We start from the raw sequence: 17,592 nt of genomic DNA, 5'->3' as shown, positions 1-17,592 counted from the left end.
ACCATATAAGCTTGGAAGACCACTGTTCTAATTTCACCCATTTTTTTTTTCTTTACCTATGCTGATCTTTTCAAAGACAAATTAGGCCAATTCCCAGTTGTGTACTCCATGAAGTTATACCCTGAAGTCAGTCCAGTTGTCAGACCAGCCCAGAAAGTTCAAGTAGCTATGCAGAACAGAGTCAAAGCCAAGTTAGATAAAATACTGCAGTAAGGCATAATCTGTCCAGTTGGTTCATCAACCACAACTGAATGGGTATCCTCCATGGTCGTTGCTGATAAGGAAAGGTCAGATGATATCAGAATATGTATTGATCCAAGAGATTTGAACAAAGCACTAAAAAGACCTCATCATCCAATGAGTACAGTCAAAGAAGTCACTGCCCTTATGACAAATGCCACTATTTTTTCTGTCTTTGATGCAAAGAGTTCATTTTGGCAAATTTTGCTTGACCGTAAATCTTCATTGCTAACCACTTTTAGTACTCCTTTTGGCAGGTACAGATTTTTGAGAATCCCATTTGGGATAAACTCTGCCAGTGAAGTCTTTCAGCATGCAATGCAGCAATTTTTTTTTGGTCATCTGTGTGCTGTTATAGTAGATGGTATTCTAGTAGGAGGTAATGGAGAGGCTGAGCATGACAGAAACCACAAGAAAGTTCTGGAAAGAGCATGTGAAGTGAATCTTAAGCTGAATCCTCAGAAGTGCAACTTCAGGCTACGAGAAGTTACTTATGTTGGTCATTTGTTTATCAGTTCAAGCTTACAACCAGATCCTTCAAAGCAGACAGCTATTCTCGAGATGCCAGCTCCAGACAATGTTCAAGCCCTACAATGTTTTCTTGGCATGGTTAACTACCTAGGCAAGTTCATACCAGACTTGAGTCAAATATCAGCACCACTCAGATTGCTAACACATAAAGATGTATCCTGGTCATGGTTAGAACAACACCAGAGTGCATTTGATGTCCTGAAACAGAGACTTGCCAGTCCACCAACTCTCAGATACTATGATGTTCACAAACCAGTTACTCTTTCTTGTGATGCTTCTAAGTTTGGTCTTGGTGCAGTCATTCTTCAAAAGGGTACACCAGTAGCCTATGCATCCAGAACTCTAACCCAAACTGAAATGCAGTATGTGCAGATAGAAAAAGAGTGCTTGGCAATTGTGTTTGCATGTTCAAAGTTCCATGATTATATTTTTGGCCAACCTATCCAAATTAAAACAGATCACCAACCTCTAGTCAATATTTTGAGAAAGCCTATGTATACAGCTCCAGCCAGGTTGCAACACATGATGCTAAAATTGCAAAAGTATAATTTCAGTTTTGTCTACACAAAAGGTAAACATGTTTCTCTTGCAGATACATTATCCAGATCACCCAGAAATACCACTGAACAGCACAAAAATGAGAAATTTGATTTTGAAGTCACGGAAGTGAGAAATGTTTCTTCCACACATCTTGATGAGCTTAGAAGTCGTACAGCCTCATATCCAGTTATTCAGAAGCTCAACCACTTTATCAGTCAAGGATGGCCATCAAAGCAATTTTGTTTACCAGTAGATTTGCAATCTTATTTTCCTTACAGAGATGAGATTTTGTTTGGCAATGGTATCATCATGAAAGGTCCAGATGTGATTGTTCTGAAATCCTTGCAACCAGACTATATTACTATTTTGCATTGTGGCCACCCTGGAACTGATTCTACCAAAAGAAGGGCAAGAGAACTAGTATTTTGGCCTTCTATGTCACAAGATATTGAGAGAGCACTTTCATCTTGTTCTGTATGTAATAGTACTAAGTTACAGCAACAGAAAGAACCACTTCACCTCAACCAGATTCCTGAACTACCTTGGTCGACAGTAGCTACAGATATTTTTGAGTGGAATGGTCATCATTACTTGCTGTTAGTAGAGTCTTATTCAAATTGGTTTGAGATTGACCTACTTCCTAATCTAGTGTCCAATACTGTCAGTACTAAGATGAAGTGTAATTTTGCAGTCCATAGTAGCCTGCACAAAGTTATTTCTGACAATGATACACAGTTTACAAACCAGCAGTTCAAAAGATTTGCTGATGCATGGGACTTTACTCATGTTATGAGTAGCCCTGTGTACCCACAGTCAAATGGTTTGGCAGAACATGCAATTCAAAGTGTAAAACAATTACTAGAGAAGTTGAAACAAGACCATAGCAATGTTTTCTTAAATCTCTTGAATCTCAAAAATGTTCCTCATGATAAACATCTTGGTTCACCTGCATAGAGATTTCTGTCAAGACAAACCAGAACCACACTACCAATTGTTAGTTAATAATTGGTTCCATGTGTCAAGAACAACAGATCAGTAAAAGCCCATCTGTTAAAGAAGCTCTTAACGCAGAAGAACTATTATGATAAGACCAGCAAACCACTCAATCCATTACAAGAAGGGGAGATAGTGAGGATGCAAACATCCAAAGGTTATGATCGGATTGGTATCAGGAAAAGTGTACGTCCAGAGCTGAGATTGTACATTGTGGAATCGCAAGGAGCAGAATTTAGGCAGAATCAGAAACATTTGATCCCACTGTCCGAGACTATATTGCAGTATCATACCTGCAAGAAAGATTCTATCACAGAGTAAGTTAACCAGCATTCCAGTTCCAGAGGATGTTCCTGTAAATATCCCTGTTCTTGAGAAGTATCCCAAAACTCCTGAAGCAAGTTGTTCTTCAGTGGCTTTCCCTGCTGCTAAACCCAGTTCACTAGATCAGGTTGCATTTCCAGACCATGTTCCAGATACACAGTGACTTGGACATGAATGTTGTGTTTATTTCTTATTGTCTGTAAAATTGCATGTTTCTTTTGAAATGTCATTATATTGTGGCAATTCATTAAAGAGGGAGGATGTAGCTCAATATGTATGTATACTTTAAGACGCTTTCTAGGAGCTTGCACAAGTGTATAAATACTGAGCATGTGTGAGCCTGCCATTTTGTAAGCTGTTGAGATGTAAGCACGTGTGTGTCTGTGTAGTCTGTCAGTTAATCAGTTTGTTTATACTTTGTACTGCTGCTATCCATCCTGATGTGTTTCTTTGTAATAAAGCATATAAACGAACTATGCCACCTGTTCATCTTTAATGGGAAACAAGATGAGTGACACCAAGTTTACACATTTAAGAACAGGCAAGAAGATTAAATATGAAGGAGGGACTGGAGCAGCAAACAAAGTAAGCAAAGAAGAAGAGTAGGAGGAAAGACTATAAGTTATCCTGAATATCACAGTTTGCAAAGAAGTTACTTGCAGTCATTCTTAAGGGAAAAATAGCAGGTGAGTAATAAAGGAAATACAAAGAATGTTAGAAAAGGTGAAATGTCACCAGGGAAGGTACATGTGCTGCATATTATCTGTGGTACTTGTGTTATGGCTGCACATAAAAGCATGATCATTTTAAATGTCCTACATGGAATATACCTCACACAGATTGCTTTAGAACCACTCAAAAGGGAAGCTTTTAATTCATATTTGCACTAACGGGATCACCTGCATTGGTATAGAGGGGGTTGAAGCCCTGACTATGAACAAGGTGATTCAGGTTTGATTAGCAGCTTGGGCACCTGCTGGAGCTGGCATGGGGAAGGAGGACAGAAGTGATATGGTTTTGCTGCCTTGCCTGTCTTCAGGAGGAAGGTATGGCACTGCATGTCCAGGGTGCATGGTCCTGATGCTGAATCCCCAATAGAGAACAGCTGACTTCAAGGGGGGTGTGGCTGTCTTGAGGGGTTACATCATTTGTGGAAGTGGTTGATCCAACCTATCTGACACCCTTTGCCTCTGAACTCTGAGCATTTTAATATGCATGTATGGAATAGATTAGGCTGTTAAAACAGCAAAAATCAAACCATCCCTGATGGCTGCCTCAATGATGGCCCCTATTTTTTGGCACTTGCCTCACTGCATGCAAGAGAAACAAATGGGCCAATAGACTGAAAGATGGTCTGATGGCCAGTAGGTGGCAGAGACAAAACTATAAAAAATATGAATTAATAGGGATGTGGACAAGATCTCAAATGTTGATCCTGGTAGGAACCTGGTAACGACTGACAACATTGAAGTATTGTAGTTAGTAATAAATACCGTTGCAGTGTCCAGGCATGCCAAGAGAAGTACAGTTTGAGTAGGCTGTCTTTGACAAAATAACAGAGGGTGTTTGAATAAGCATTAGAATGAAGTCTGGAGTGGTAGAAATGAGAAAAGACCATCAAAGAAGCAAAAAAATGTTTGTGTAAAGCAAATAACCAAAATTATACAAAAAATACATATAATGGCTCTCAAAAAAAGGTAACAAGGAAGAGTAAAGAGAAACAGGCAGCATTCAGGAAGCATAAAGAAACACAAAAGGAGCAAGAGAAAGAGGAGGGGCACAGAGAGAAACCTTTTAATCAGTACATCTGAGAGTACATAAAAATAAGATATGCATACTAATAGCAAGAAAGTGAAGACAATGAGTCCAGAGAGTAGTGTGTACTTTGTACAGTAGTCACAACAGAGAAGGTCACTGTGGCGACCCCTAACTGGGAAAACCCGAAAGAAGAAGAAGTCACAACAGAGAAGGTGAAGGCGGCATCGAAAACAAACAAGGGAATCCTTACTAATAGACCTGCTTACACCAGATCATGCATATAAGAATGTGTTGTGAATTAACACTTATAATGAAAGAAAGATGGACAAAACTGTAAATCCTGATGGAATTAATCACATCTGAAAAAGCTGAATATTAAACAGTAACATCTCTGATTACATGCTTAACAAATTATGGGTAGGGGCATAGCCAGATTTGTTAGAATTATACATCAGCTTGTACACCAATGTCAAGAAGGTAGCTTCCTCACCTAGGCAATACATGTTTCTATACAGCGCAATCTTTCATCACTGCAAAAAATTAAAAAAACACACACAAAAAAAACAGTTGAACTAACAGCATTCAGAATAAAAAAGTATTTTAAGAAAAGCCAGAACTTAAAGCAATGGTAAAGATGTCAGTGCTTTATTTTAATTAAAAAAAATCAATTGACATTGTACAAAATAAATATTTTTAAAATGGGTATGATATGGAGCACATGACACGTCGGGTTATTCATTTGATTTCAATAGGAAGAAGTACGGAAGAGAAGATCGGTGTGATTGCACTTAACAAAAGTGGGAGTAAGCGAAAGACGGACAAAATAAGTTTGGTTCAGTAATTGGAAAAGTAAAGGAATCCCTTACTAAGAAAAGAAAGAGTAAGAATTCAGAGCTCAATGAGACATGAAGACCTAGACAGCAGGGGTTTACAGCAGGAAGATCATAGTAGAAAACTACCTTTTTTGTGGTTGTTGTTCTTGTTGTGAGTCACCAGTAATGGATGTGCTGTAGATACTGCCCTTCTAGATTTTAGCAAGACATTTATTTGATGCAATTCAGTAAAGCTTAATGTGAAAATTAGTAATCTTGGAGTAGGCTCCATAATGATAAAAACTAAATGGGCAATCAGACAGGCGTAATAGCAAATGCACTCTGTAGTGAAAAAATTGAGAGTTATATGTGGTATACATAAAGACAGGGTTCACATCAGAAGGCGTACATAGAGAAAGAGAGAGAGAGAGGGTGACAGTAAAGTAATTTATTTTGTTTGTGTTTTTGTATTTTTAGATGGAGAAGAGAGGCATGAAGGAATTAGCATCTTCCAAGAAGACAGCATGAAAGTACTCTCTATAAAAAGTTAAAAGCAGAGGACCACAATCTGAAGACATAAGTAGGACAGCGCAGAACAGATGCATAGAAGTAGTTTGTAGATACATGGTCTGGCCATCCAAAGGAAGCTGTGGAATGACAAATGATGGTCAGAGTTAGAAATGTGTAGACCAAACATAAAATAATTCTATTGAGATGTAGTAGTCATCCAGAAACTGTGATTTATCAATAAAGCAGCAAAATGGGCACATGAGGAGGACTAAGCAGTGCTTATCTTACAGCAAATGTTATGCTTCTATGAGAAGAAGTGTTAAGCATCTGTACTATTCCCTCCATGGAAAGATGTGTGGGTTAAATGCTTTTTCCTCTCAACTAGGCAAACTTTTGCCTATCCTTTTTTTCCTACTATGATCCTTCAGAAAGCCTTTCTTGTGATAAGACAAGTGATACCTAATACTGCCACATTGGCTCCCTTCTGATTAATATGAATTTGGTTTGTTAAGGAACCTTTTCATTATGCCCTTCTGTCTGGGATAATTTCACAGGGAGAAGGTAATTAGGGTATAGGTCCATCCGTCAGAAGGAGAGACCATGGAAGACTAGACCCTCACTATGCATGAAACCAGAACAGAGGCAACCACAGTGTCCAAGGTAACCTGTTATTTCAGTTGTACTTAAAAAAAAAAAACAGTCCAATCCTTGCAAAGAGAGACCATGGAAAGGCTAATCCTCGCAGTAAAAAGAAAGTAGGCTATAGGCTAGGCCAAAGAAACCTGCTATTTAATTGTACTTTAAGTATAGTTGCATTCTTAAAAAGAGAGATTATTGAAGGGCTAGACCCTAAATCTACAGTGAAAGCTGACAGAGGTCACCATAACAGCCAAGGAAGCCTGCTATTTCAGTTGTGCTTTAAGTAAGCAGGCATCCATTACATTTATATTTTCCTGCTTTGCATTAATTGCACATTCTAATAATGGTGAATAATTAGATAATTTAAACTGTGAATTTGGTCCCCAAAAAACATTTTTTGCCCCATCTGCCATAAGTGATTTCTAGGGTAATGACTCCTTGGAACCTTTTTAAGCTTAGCCACGCTTCCCAACATGAGAATCAAATCCTGTACCTTATGGCTGTAAGGTAAATTCCTCAACCATTACACTACCCACCAACCATGAAAGCCATTCTACCGGGAGCACCCAGATTTAAACTGGACACCTCTTGATCTGCAATCAAATGCTCTACCACTGAGCTATACCCCCATTTCTCTTAAGTCTTTGTTTTGAATACTCTGATAGTTATATTCATTATTTAGATGCGTTAATAACAAAGGATGACTGTTTACAGCAGTTTCAGTCCACTATGTATAGGAAGTCTATTTTTTCCAGTTCGTATTTGTTTTTGTTTCCCCTGGTGTTATCCAATTAATCTCAAGAAAAGTTTAATAAATGGACAGCTGATCTGATTATCAAGGTTGATTTCAAAGGACAACACCTTTTTGAGTGAAGATGAGTCCCTTAAGAGAATGCTCCTTGCTAAAAATGATTCTGTTGCAGTGCTTGATGTCAGCATTAGTGATGTCATTTCTGATAGACATTCAAAATGTAAACCTCTTGTTAGGAAGTGATCTTTTTTGCATCAGGCAGTCTAACTGTACAAATTCTAAACTTTTTTTTTTTTATTGATTTTTCTGTTGATTCCTTTTGCATCAAATCTATCCTTAAAGACAACTGGGTTAAGGTTTTTGTTGAAGCATTACTGTCCATGTTAGGATCACAACTAAATATTGTCTTTAGAAGAGGCAGGAACTTAAAGAATTTCTTTGAAAGTTTTGATAGTACCACAGCTTCAGACAGGAGCATAATGACAATGTGGTAATTGTTACATCCATGAAGGCACCAGCATAGTTGTGGTTGGTTATGGGCAATGGTATCTTTGTTATCAACAAAGGTATCTCAGTTTTCCATATCAGTATTCAAAGATCAGATAGGGCTCAAAGCCAGGATTAAGGTTTATTGCCCAGAAATAGTGTATCTGAATCATGGCTAAATACAAATCATTGTCCACCTTCTTTCATACACTCTCTAGTTATGACTGTATAGAAGTCCAGCTGCAAATAAGTAACTACAAAAATCAATAAAGCCATAGCCTGCATGCCTCCTATTATACACCTCTCAACATAACAAAAAAGACTACAGATGTATTTGTAAATTAAATCAAAGAGACTAGCAATTCTTGGTGACTTTGATATAAACATGAGGTTCCAAAAACATAAACTACTAGATCCCTTGCACAGAAAGGACTTACAGAACTAGTTTCCATGTCAACAAATATAATCCATCTACCAACAGACACTCGGTCCTTTAGAAATGTTCAGCCCTTGACCTCTTAATCACAAATTACATATATAAATTCTACAGCATAACCTCTCTACTGAATACCCCGAGTGATCACATCCCCATAACTAGGGTAATATTCAAATCTCTTAAAAATCTAATAAAGAACAATACAAACCAGAAATTTTACAAAATCCAAGGATGCTTTTACCTCTGAACTACAAACACTTGACTGGACATCTAACTTGAATCTAACCCATAGGAAAGCACTTTACTAATTTAATAATAGCTTGCTCCTTATGTTCAACATATTATTTCCACCCCAAAACAATAGAGTTTGAGGGGCCCACTGCCTGGGGATAACTCAGTCAGACAATAATTCAAACAATGTCATGCATCCTTAAAAAAATAGAAGTAATCTTCCCTTCAATCTGATCGCATGCAATTCTTAACTCTAGGAAATAAGTACAAACTACTTATCAAGGAATCCATATCTAAATATCTCAAGGAATAGGCAAGAATTAATGGCATAATATCCAAGGCTATTTTAGCAAAGTAATAAAGAAGCGGCCAATATAAATCCATATGTAACAGCCAAAACCCCTAGCAAAAAGGATAATAACATATGACAGCAATTTATAAACTATTACTCAAACATAGCCCTACCCTCACAAATACCCCTGCTCACATCCTTCCAAATAACCCCATCCCTTTCCCCCTGTCACCCCCTCATCCAACAATCTAACCATCTGCTTTCAAGGAATTAGTAAAAAACAGTTACAGAATATCTAGAAAAGCTTGACAACAAATATAGTCTGAATCTAAAGGCTCTGTCCCCATACTTTCTAAAAACAACAGCTAAGGAAATAACTAAAACAAGTAATATATTCAACTTAACCTTAACCACATGATTAATTGCATTACAATTCAACTATGTCCTAATTGTCCCCTTCCTAGAAAAACACTCTCCAACTGTATCTCAAAGCATTTGCCCCATCTCCATACTCTTCCCAGTGACTAAAATATGTTGAAAAATTGTCCATAAACAATTACGAAATATATTAACATCTACAGATTTCTAGTAGACCAATATCACATATTCAGAAATTATCACAGTGGTCTTTCTGCCACTTATACAGATACTAAAACTACACATATAAATAAGAAGGTAAGATGCATCATAGGTGGAATAGTTATTGATCTTAACAGAACCTTTGGTGGGATCACCACTTCCTTCTAGATAAATTCTTAAAACTAATGGCCGACAAAGTGGAAAGGACAAAGAAGATGCAGGAGGAAATGGAAGCTTTAGAAGAGGAAAGATACAGGTAGAAGTGTCAAGTAGGGGAATGATAAACAAGTGGGCACTGACAGGAATTTATTAGTATATAAATTTAAGAATTTGAAGAAGACACGATTGGCTGGAATACAGTAGGAAGAAAGTAAGAGGGTTACTCAAACATGGAGATAAGGGAGGAATTCAGAAAGATCAGTGAGAGGCTTTAAACAAAACAAGAGGTAGGAGGACAATGTCTGGGGAATGAGAGGGACCAAAGCTTAATAGAGAAAGATAAGGAAATGGTGGGCATTATGCTTACTTCATGAGAGGGAGTGGTAGCAATTAGGCATATGAAAAACGGAAAGCTGGTGGCTCAGATGGTTTACCAATTGACTATTACAAATTAGTAGTGCTACAGGTAGGGAGAATGAGTGGTGAATCTGTTTAACAGGGTAAAGAAAGATAGTTTACATAAAGTCTACATTACAGAAATGATTACATACCTGGAGGGGGAAGAAGTGCCATGCAAACTAAGAGCCAATCTCATCACATAATAGACATGACAAAATAATAGCTAGAATATGTACGGCCATATTAGATACACTCTTACTAAAAGTTATGGGGGGTATCTTTAGTAGGGTTCATGAAAGGTAGGCCATAAACAGATTACTTCAGATTGTTAAATTTTGTGATCTGGTGTAAGGAGGAGGAGATAAACTGAGCAGGGGTATTACTTAAAATATACAAAAGGTTTTTGATTTGGTAAATTAAAATTTATGTTGAAACTTTGGAACATGGTGTAAGGACAAACAGGTTGTGCAGAGCATCAGAGCTTTACACAAGGAACCAAATGCTAAAATCTAGATAAACAGGGAAAGAACTATCAGACTGAGTGAGCTTAGGGACAGGAACAAAAATAGGGTGGCTTTATCTCCAGGGATATTTAATTTAGTTACAGAAAAATTATTCCAGAAGATAAATAGGTTCATGGAAAGTTGGGAGAATAAAAGGAATAAAAGTAGTATAAACCCATTTACTTCCATTTTGTTTATTATTGGACAATGAAGAATGGATGCTGCTTCAAGTAATAATGATCTTTGAGGTATTTGGCAAAATGTAGGTCTGGAGTACAACCCTAAAAAGTCACTAATAAAATAGTGGGGAAAGAGTTCAAAATCTAGTAGGTTTGCCATGGTCAAGGGGAGGAGACAAGTGCCTGGAACTCAAGGGATACCTTACACTTGAAGAATGTAGGAGAAACATGGGATGGATGAGTTGCAGGATATAATAAGAGTGATATTGGAGAGTAGACAGGCGATTAATGTGGTCATTCAGAGGGCAAATGCAGTAAGGAAGACAGTATTACCATTAGTGATTTACCTAGTAAAGCACATGCAGATAGTCATCAGTTGTATGGTTAAAGGAGTGTGTGATAGGTTTGTTTGGAGAGAAAAGAGAATCAGAACTGGAAGGGAATGAATGAGGGTTTGGAAGGTAATGGGAGGATGAGCTATACCTTTGTTGGGAGGTACACAGTGGTGGGAAATGTGGAACAATGAGTGTAGGGTATGGAGAATGAGAATGTGAAAAGTGGGGGAAAACAATGACAAGAAAATGGGAAAGGATATAGGTTGGTAGATAGAGGGGGCAATGGAAGTAGACTTGAAGTTTATGAAGGTGAATATGAGTCTGAGCCATCCACATTGAACTAGAATTATGGATATAATAAATGAGTGGCAGCAGCAAGTGTTTAAGTAGGAGTTAAGGGATTTAGAAGAGAGATGATTCTGATGTGTGGTTAGTTGCAAGAGGAGGAGACACAATTTAGTGTGATCAGGTGGATGGTGTGAGGAAAAGAGGATATCTGAAAGACTGAGTGGAGAAGGCAGAAGGAAAGGTAATGAGTGGGGAGGCATACAATAAAGAGATGCAAATATAGAAGGATTTGGGGAGGAGATATAGAGACAATTGATTTTGGTAAATTGAGATTGAAGTAGGTTAAAGAAAGTGAGATGTTTTTATTTATTTTACATTTGTTAACTGGGATGGGCTGACTGGGCCAACAGCCCATTTTCAGCAGAGGTCCAGGGGAAAATTCCCAAGAAGATAAATAAACAAAACAAACAAAAAAAAACAAAGACTAGTAGCAGACTAAAAATACTGAAACCGTAATTACAATCACAGATAATTACAATATACAGATTAAACAGTATTTCCAAAAAAGTTAGGACTAAACATTATTAAGAGGATTGTTTAAAAAAAAGTTGACACAGTTACAATATATACAGATTTTTACTGTGCTACCAAATTTGGTAAATGCAAGCTATACTCTATCAGAAAGGTAAGTTTAGGAAGGAAAAGTGGTCAGTGGAAGAAGATATTTAGTAGGAGGTTACTGCTAGCCAATATGAAAAGTAGGGAGAGAAGGTTAAAAAGGAAATTTGACAGGAGGTTTCAGTTAACGCGAAGTGAGGAGTGAGGAGAGATAAAGTTATCCAGGAGTGATACAGGAACAGGGCCAATTATTTAGATGTTCTTTAAGAAGAAGCTTGAATTTGGAGGTAGTATGGGTATTTAGTATATGTTGGGAGATGCTGTTCAAAATTTTTGTGATTTGATTTGCAAATAAGGAGTCACCAAAATGTTGCAGGTTTTTTTATTTTTTTAGAAGTAGTTTGTTAGATGAGCAGAGGGAATGGGATGTGTTGTAAGTTTGGACTAGGTTCAATAGTCTTGGACAGGCTTCTGGTTGATGTAAGATGTTGTGAGCAATTGTGAGTTGATTAAGAACAAGTAGGTTAGGTAGCTCCAGCCACTGTAGTTGTTTCAGGGCTATACAGTGGTGAGTTCTGTTTTGGAGGCCGACAGCAAAGCAAGCTATTTTAAGGTAGCATATTTCTAGTTGGGATAGTTCAGATTTTCTAAGATTAGTGAAGATGGGTGACAGATACATTAGTGTGAACAGGTGTGTTCTGGCTATAGCTTGTCTAGCTGAAGATGTAAGGAATGTTCTTGACCTACACAGGCAGCCAAGCTTGATATATACCTTTTTTATGGTAAGGGCTATGTGCTTGTCATATTTTAGGGCACAGTTTATTGTGACACCAAGTAACATTTATAGTGCCATTGGAGGAGAGTATGTGGAGTGGTAAAGGAAGTTCTGAGGTTTTATTATTGGAGAATATCATTAGCTTTGTCTTGCCAGGGTTTAGTATGAGTTGTCTTTCTTTAAGGAACTGCTCTAAGTCTGAGAAGGCACTGTGGGTCTTAGATAGGAGTTCAGGGAGAGAGGGGGGCTGTGCAGATAATAGTGGAGTCATCTGCATATTATATGATAGTATGTGTAGATGCTGAGCTAAGATTGTTCGTGAAAATGGAAAAGAGCAGAGGGCCAAGAACAGAGCCTTGTAGAACTCCAACAGTAATAGGTAGAAGGGTAGACATTTCACCTTTCCATATAACTGCTAGTTGGTGTTTGAATAGATAGCTGTGAAACCAGGTAATGCATGATAGCGAGAGATGGAAAGATGATAAATCTTCAAGTAGTTTTTGATGGGATACAGTGTCAAATGCTTTTGACATATCCAAGAAGATGGAAGAGACAAGGTTGTTACTATTTCTATAATGGTTTCTGGAGTATGTAAAACTTAATAGGGCTATTGTGATGCTATGTTTTGGTCTAAAGCCATGTTGGTATTTGGAGAAAAGGTTATTTTGTAGTAGATAGTTCAGTAGTTGAGTCTGTATGCATTTTGTCAAGTATTTTGCTAAGGGAAAAGTATGGCAATGGGCCTGTAGTTGGATAATTCTGTGGATTGGCCACCCTTATGCAGAGGAATGATGTGGGAGATTGTCCAGAGTACTGGTACATACTGTTCAGTAATGGAGTGATTAATAAGTAAGGAGACAGGGTATGAAATAGAGTCTGCTGCTAGTCTAAGAAATTCACTTGGAAGTTGGCCTACTGCAAGTCTGGTGGGTTTCAGTTGCAGTGGGAGTTTTTGATGTATGTGGTCTGAATAGTCTGAAATGAGAAAGCTGCAGATTAATGGACAGTAGTTTTAGGGGTGGTAAGAGGGGTATGGGAACTGTTGTTTACTAAGGTCAGGATGGAGTTTATGAAATGTGAATTGAATTGGGCTGCTATACTTATATTGGAATTAAGGTTGGTTGGTGAGGGGATAGTGGATTGTCCAGGATTTAAGAGTTGTTTAATGGACTGCCAAAACTTCTAAGGGTTATTTTTATGTTTATGTTGGATCTGGGTGTAGTAGGATTTTTTGTCTGATCGAACTTGATGTTTGGCTAAGTTATGTAGTTGGCGGTAGTTATGGAGGGAAGCTTGAGTTTCTGGAGACCAATAGCTTAACCATGCTCTCTCTCTCTCTTTGTTTCATTATGTTTATGGTGTCTTTAGTTAGCCAAAAAGCTATTTTAAGATGTTTAAGGAAACCAGTCTGGTGGACCCCTGCCATAAACAGGCTATACAATAGAAGGAGGAAACTAGTTCAGAAAAAAAGCAAATCCCTAGAAGGAAAGACATCCCTGATCAGTATCAGGAAGAAACTAAGGTCCCTCATAAAATCATCCAAGGCTAACTTTAAAAGAAAAATAGCCAAGGATTCAAAAGATAACCACAAAGCCTTCTTTAGCTATGTGAAGAATCTAAGTGGCAACTTACAGATATGCACTGAACTAGTGCAAAATAGCACAAAATATACTGAACCTACTGATACTGCCAACATCCTGGCAGATAGATTCAGTGCAAACTTCACCCCCCTCTCACCCCCAAAAGGGCCCACAACAATACCAGAAAATTGTAGTGTCCTGGAAATCACAGATGCACAGGTGAAAATAGCCCTTTCAAAGGCCAAAAACACAGCATCAATGTGGCTAGATGGTGTCCCAGGCTGTGTCTTGCACGAACTACAAAACGAGCTAACCCCCCCACATAAACACGCTGTTCAACCTCAGCCTCTCCACAGGCTACGTGCCCATAGAATGGTGCACAGCAATGGTTATTCCACTCCACAAAGGAGGGGTCACAACTGACCTGGTAACTATCGCCCCATAAGCCTGGCTAGCCTGGTCTGCAAGGCTATGGAACACATCATCATGGAACTCATTAACAAAGACATTGGGAACCTCCAAACACTTGACCCGACCCAGTTCAGCTTTGCTAAGGGCAGACCATGCGACTAAACCTGGTTGATTTCTTTGAGAAAGTCACCAAGGCCATAGATGAGGGAAAGATTGTTCACACAGCCTACCTTGACCTCACCAAGGCTTTTGACACCATTCCCCACTCAGGTATTACAGAAAAACTCACCAGCCCGAACATAAACCCCTACGTCACGAGATGGTTTGCCAACTGGCTTACAGACAGAATTCACACAGTAAGAATAGCAGGCTCCAGGTCCGACTCTAAACCAGTCACAAGTGGTGGCCCACAATGCTCAGTCCTAGGACCCCTACTGTTCAGCATATACTTCTCAGAAGTACAGTCAAACACAGGAGGACTATGGCTAACCAAGTTCGCCAATGACTGCAAACTGGGAGCCATAATTGACTCTCCGGCTGACATGGACATCCTCCAAAATGGCCTTACTGAGACGGACACCAGGTGTCAAAGTCATGGCCTCAAGCTAAATGCCAAAAAAATGCATAGTCATCTCATTTGGGAAAAACAAAACACCCACAAATTACCGCATAGGTGGCAGCCCCCTTAATACAGAAGAGGTAATAAGAGATCTGGGGACCCAGGTAGATAGTAATCTCTCCTTTGACAATCATATTGCCAAAGTAGTTAAAAAATCCTTCTATGTGGCCCATCTAATTACTAAAGGGTTTGCATCTAGAAATAAAGAGGTTATAGTGCCTGTCTATTCATCACTCATCAGACCCATCATAGAATACAATGCCCCATTTGGGATGTACCTCACAAAACACTTCCAACAGCAAGAGAGACCACAAAATTACCTCACCAAGAGGATTACTGGCCTCAAACATATGTCCTATGCAGCCCAACTGAAAAAATTCTGGCTGTACTCAGTGGCATATTGCTTACTCAGAGGTGATCTCTGCCTCACTTATAAAGCCATGTCCAACTCAGAATTGATGGACATGCTCCACCTAAAGAAATCCAAGTCACTGCGTGCCACGCGCTCTAGTGAGCTAAACCTCTCCACAACAATAAATAGAACATGCTGGAGGGATAGATTCCTGTCACAGAGACACCCTATGCTTTGGAACAAAATTCCAAAATACATTAGGCAGAGCCCCTCACTAACACTCTTCAAGAGAAACCTTGACGAGTGGATGGGTAACAGAAAATACACCCCTGGGATCACTTCATTGTCTCTGCTTGACAGAGGATCAGTTAATTAATCAATGGGGTGGCGAAAGCTGACACACTCTGGCTAGGCTTATAAGTGCCCTCGGGGAGATAGCTTAGTACCTACCTATGAACCTTTAAGAATAAGTTGTTGAAGTAGACAACTGCCTCATCGAGGGGAAGTTGTTTTAAGGGGGACCAGTTGTGATGTTTTAAGAGGGTGTTAAAGGATTCTTTGGAGAAATTCTTCTTGGTACAGATATACTTGTAGATAGAGGTATTGGTTGAGTGTGCTTTGTGCCTAATTCATAGGTTCATACTAGATTAACTGCCCTTATGGGCCATTTTAAGCCTAGCCAATTACCCCATGTCAGAATCAAACCATGCACCTTCTGTTTCTAAAGTAAGCACCTTAACCATTATACCACCCTCCCACCCACCCTAATTAGATAGGTCAGGGAGGCAGCCAGACTGTGATCATAAGTTTGGGTGTTTGGAGAGTATTCAGTCTAGTGGGAAATGTTTATTATTGTATTTGTTGAGTCGTGTAGGTGTGTTGATAAGTTGGGAGAAACCAAAGAGGTTAATATGATTTGTTTTACTTATGGAAGTGCATTTGGTCCAGTCCATATTAAAGTCACCTAAGATTATTATTTCCTGATTGTAGGTAGTGGAGGCCCAGCTAAGCAGGTTTTCTATCATAAGACCATTGTTTCCAGAGTGGAGATATACTGCTGTGATGATGATGGACTTCTTTATGTTAAGTTGAAGACATGTGATTAGTATTTCAGAGTCAGTAGCTAGGGGTGGAGTAGTGTACAGTTGTTGCTTAAGATTACTCTTATATATGACTGCTACACCACCACCATGCTTGTGTATTCTGTCAGCTCTGTGGATATTATATCATTGGAGCAAGAATTCTTCATCTTTGTTATGTTTTTTAGCCAAGTTTCAGTAATTGTTACAATGTCTGGGGAGTATAGTGACAGGGCAGCTTGAAAGTCATGTATTTTGTTTAGAATACTTCTGAGATTATTGTTAAGGAATAATAGGTCAGAGGAAGTATGTGTTAAGGGAGAGGGGTTTTGCAGGGCAGGGTTATGTTGTAGGTAGGGTGTCTGAATGTATGGTTAGGGCCTGGATTCAGATGAATGTCACCACTAAGATAAAGTAAATAGGATTTGAGTAGGAAGGTGACTGAGGATTTGATAGTGAGCCTATGATATTTGCACAAAATGTGTGGGGTATATGAATAGAAGGGTATTTTAGTGTGAATAGTTGGATATGTGTGTTATTGAACAGTTGTGGTGATATGCCAATGTAGTTGAGCAAGTACGATGTAGGAAGATAGGTAGGTTTAGTAGGTGTGACAGTATGCAAGACATGAAGTTGGTGAAATGAGGTAAGGTGATAAGTTGTAGTGAGTAGAGTGAGGAGTAACACAGTGAGTAGTAGCATATTAAGGTCGGAGAGGAAAGACTGGAAAACTGAGATGTTTGTAGAATGTTAATGTGAATTAGAGGTAGTAAAGATAGAAGAGAGAGGGGTGGTTGGTAAGAGCAGGTTAGTGTGAGTGTGAGCTGAGTGGGAGTGGATTCAGGAAGAATGTGATTAGGTGAGTAATAAAGAGATTGTTGGTTGAGCATGGATGAGTGGTGGGAAGGATAGATTGGACGAGGATGTGACTGGCTGATTAAACAAAGATTGTGGTTTATGTAAGTATAAATCTGGGTAAAGTGAGGTGGGTGGGAATGCAGATTGGGTACGGGAGCAGAGAGAGCCCGAGAACAGTGAGGGCAAAAGGAGCGGGCAGAAACCAGCAATGCAAATTGCAGTCCAAAAACTATCTGTCAGATGGGACACCTAAGAGAGTACAGCAATACAGGTCTATATAATAAAGAAAGCTTGGGAATTCTGACTCAGAGTCGG

General features: G+C 38.8%; 1 non-coding gene across 1 annotated transcript; it reads right to left on the bottom strand.

The window, feature by feature from the left end:
- Window positions 1-6,904: 6,904 nt before the first annotated feature.
- TRNAC-GCA lies at window positions 6,905-6,976 on the bottom strand. Its single transcript has one exon. It is a non-coding gene; the product is annotated as a tRNA-Cys (tRNA).
- Window positions 6,977-17,592: the final 10,616 nt, after the last annotated feature.

Source organism: Protopterus annectens, chromosome 6.part1 (assembly GCF_019279795.1).
Source record: "Protopterus annectens isolate FY-2018-M chromosome 6.part1, PAN1.0, whole genome shotgun sequence".
Classification (NCBI taxonomy): Eukaryota; Metazoa; Chordata; order Ceratodontiformes; family Protopteridae; genus Protopterus; species Protopterus annectens.
This window is presented reverse-complemented; position numbering and strand designations above follow the sequence as displayed.